Source organism: Galeopterus variegatus, unplaced genomic scaffold, assembly GCF_000696425.1.
Source record: "Galeopterus variegatus unplaced genomic scaffold, G_variegatus-3.0.2 Scaffold1628, whole genome shotgun sequence".
NCBI lineage: Eukaryota > Metazoa > Chordata > Mammalia > Dermoptera > Cynocephalidae > Galeopterus > Galeopterus variegatus.
Genome location: NW_007727739.1, coordinates 510522 through 514365, shown reverse-complemented (window position 1 = coordinate 514365; position 3844 = coordinate 510522). Strand labels below are relative to the sequence as shown.

At 40.8% G+C, this 3844-nt stretch overlaps 1 long non-coding RNA gene across 1 annotated transcript; it reads right to left on the bottom strand.

Annotated features, from left to right (window-relative positions):
• Positions 1-2434: 2434 nt before the first annotated feature.
• On the bottom strand, positions 2435-3632 carry LOC103594823. Its single transcript, XR_550881.1, has 2 exons — positions 3473-3632; positions 2435-2765 (listed from the first exon to the last, which is right to left on the bottom strand). It is a non-coding gene; the product is annotated as an uncharacterized LOC103594823 (long non-coding RNA).
• Positions 3633-3844: the final 212 nt, after the last annotated feature.

The window sequence follows — 3844 nt, the reverse complement described above, 5'->3', positions numbered from 1 at the left end:
CTCAGTGTTGCCCCCGTACCGGACCGGGGACCGGCAATGGGATCGCAAGCCTCGGTGTTGCTCCCGCGCCTCGCTCAGCCAGTGAGCGGGAGCCGGTCTGTATGTGGGATCCGAACCCTCGGACGGGAGCGCCGCCGCGCTTCCCAAGCGGCGCACTATCCAGTGCGCCACCGGGCTGGCCCGTGATTTACTTATTTTTTTGGCGGCTGGCCAGTAGGAGATCTGAACCCTTGACCTTGGTGTTATTACACCTCATTCTAACCAACTGAATCAACCAGCCAGCCAACATGGACCTTTATAGGATAGTTAACCAACAAGATTATTTCTGAAAATGTCTCTGTTTCTTGAGCCAAAAACAGTATTTGGTATGTGAAAATGCTTACTAAATATTCATCAGCGAGCAAATTAATGACAAATAACAACATTAAAGGGTTACATTCAATTAAGACCAAACAAAAACCAGACAAAACTACTTGATTACATGCTACTTTCAGCAAATCTTAATTTCTCTAAATCCCCACTACCTCTTTATAAAATGAGAATAATTATAGTTCCCAGCTCACTGGGATCATTATAGGATTAAATGAGATAATGTGTGTAAACGAAATTACAAAATGCTACACTTAAACTTTATCACTATAGGTGGAGAGGGGATGCCTAGAGAGAGAGCAGGATTTGTCCCAGGTCACAGATGGCAGCAGAACCAATCAAGTCTTCTGACTCCCAGCCCAGTGCCTTTTCCATAATGCCATGTGGCTGCATCACACAAGTTCTTATCCAGTTAACGTTTAGAAATTCAGAACTCTCAAACTAATCAGGACTTTTATCCAGGAGGGAAAAACTGTGTGAAGGTCCACTTTACACTGTGGACTCCTAACCCATCCTTCATAGGACACAGTCCATTCCGGTGTGCTCCTCCTAGTGTTAAGGGTTAAATCAAGATTTTTCTCAAAGACATAAGAAAAAGTGAAAGTTACGTTCTCAGCTTGCTGCTGATTAACAGACGTAGGGCAAATAGAACCTTTAAGCGTTCGTTCCTGAAGGCTCTGGTTTTCTTTTCCTTCCCAACAGCGACAGCAGGGAAGGGGATGTAAAAAACAACAGGACCAGAATGTAATGAAGGAACAAATCTCACTGGGAGTCAAATACCATTGTTTAAAAAAAAAAAAAAAAAGCACCATGGGCAGAAGCCCAAAAATCAGAGGCTTCCCCCAGTGTTCTTGGAATCCATTTTTTAAGCTGTTAAAAAAACACCCTTAAAATAAACTTGCCATCTTGTGAGGACAGGAAGAAGGTTACCCGTCTTTCCACCACCATCTGCAGGACTAGCTCAGCTTCAAGCTTCTTTCAGCCACACTCCTCCTGCCTCCAGCCTTTTCTTTGTAACAAGTCAGCATGGCGTTGATTGTAGTCTCTTTCCCTAACTTAGCAAAGTTCAGTCGCAATTAAAATTTGAAGGGAGCTGAAGAGAGACTATAGATATAGAGATAATAGTTTGCTTTACAATGCATTTTATTCTTGCAACTTTACATTTTCTAATAACTTCTGACATTGTACTTGGCCCATTTGTGCTTATCAGCTGAGTTCGGATCAAGTCGGTTTAAACCTATACCTGGCATTCAAGCTCAGTCTGTTTCTGGGATCATGGCTCAGACTGTGGCTGGGATTACGGTTCATCCTGTAGCAGTGATTAGGGCATAGTATGTGGTAAACTAAGAGCACGGTCTGTGATTAGCACTAAGGCTCAGTCTGTGCTGGAATCAGTTTTCAGCCAGTGGCAGAGATCATATTTTTTTTGTAGTGAGCACTAGGATTTGTAGCATATAGTATGATAGGGCTCTATTCCAGGAAAGAAAGGACTGAAAAGGCTGGTCAGGAGTCCAAGGAGACCATTAAGGGGCTGTCAGACCAGAGGACTGAGTAGACAGAGAACCAGAGAACCAAGAAGGGGTCAAAAGAGTTGGCAACCCCCACCAAAACAGCTAAAATTAAAAGGACTGACAATACCAAGTGTGTGAGAGGGTGCAGAGCAACTGGAACTTCCTTACATTGCTGGTAGGAGTATAAATTGTACAACTACATTGAACAACTGTTTGAAAGTATATATAACGTTAAATTTATGTATACCCTATGACTCAGCACTTCCAATCCTGGAATGAACGAACAACTGCCGTCCACAACAACGTGGACAAATCTCATGAAATAGTGTTAAGCAAAAGAAACCAGGCACCAAAGAGTGGATATTGTATGATTCCATTCATGTAAAGTTCAAAAACAGGCAAAATTAAACTATGATGATAGAAGTCAGAATAGTGGTTACATTTAGGGAGTGGTATGGTCTGCAGGGGGCATCTCTCTTCCAGAGAGATGGTATGGTCTTATTTTGATCTGGGTCATGATTACACGCATGAACATACATAAAAATTCACCAAGCTGAACGTTTAATATTTGTGCACTTTACCTCAATAAGAAAAAAGAAAGTGGATGAAACAATATAGAATGTGGTTGGCTAAAGACTGGTTGGAGTGTTAATTCCACAGTTATGACTTTTCTGCTCCGGCAATTGTGACATTACTGTCATGGCTTGTTGAGCCTGGGAGATGGCCTGGGGTGTGTTGGGCTTGTGAAGGTGCAGCCCTCGAAGCAACCACACTGGGCAATGACTTAGTGTAAAAAGCCATGGACTTGGAGTCAGAAGTCCTGAGTTTGAATCTCAGCACTCTTCTTAGCATCTAATCCAGTGGGAGGCACTGATGTGTTGTGATCTGTAATGAGGTGAGTTACAAATTATTCTTTGGTAATTATAAATCACTGAAGCTTTTAATAATTTTCTTTTATTTTATTTGAATTCATAACTCATGCCTTTGGTTAAAAACAAATTAAATCTTATAAAAGGGTATACAGTGAAAAATCCATTTTCCTCCCATCCCTGACTCCAAACACTAATCCCCCAGTCTCCCTCTCAAGAGGCAACCACTGTCATCAGCTTCTTGAACATCCTTCCAGAGATAGTCTATGCATATTCATGAATGGTTTTCTTGAAGAAAATCAGAGCAGATTCAAGATATGCCTATAAAAATGTTGCTTGCATACTAAATGCTTTATTTCCAAAATGGATCTAAGTTTTCATTATAAAAATAATACATGCTTATTTTTAAATTGTAAAAGTGAAAGCTCCCATTCCCTACCCTACCACCTTTCACCCCTTAATTACAGAGATTACCACTGTTAACAGTTTCCTATGTGGGCTTTCTGACAACTTTATACATGTGTAAACATACATGTATTAAACAGACATAGTAATAGAATATTACTATAAACAGAAATTTTGCAACATGATTTTTTTTCACCAAGAATATGTCACACCAAGGCCAAGGGTTTGGATCCCTGTACTGGCCAGCCACCAAAACAAACAAACAAAAAGAATATCAGAGACATCTTTCCACATCACATTACATATAGTTCCACTTACCCTTCTAAATGGCTGCATAGCATCAAATACTTTCCAGTGGGAGAGAAAGGGTGAAGTTATGGCAGGAACTATATATGAGAATGTGTCTACCTGAAAGCATCATCTGTCACACATGTCTCAGAAGAAAAAATGTGGGAAGCAGCTGATATAAGCCATCTCAGTCTCAGTTTCTCATCTGCAAAATGGAGACAAAAATGATAGCCCTGAATACCTCACAAGATTTTCATGATTACATAGACAGAATGGATGACAGAGTACTTCAAAAACTGAAAAGTGCTGTGGAATGTAAGAGATTGTTATTCCTGGAGGGAAGAAGGGAGAGGCAGCAGTTCCAGAGTCAAAAGTCTTAACAACCAGCAGTAATGATAATTG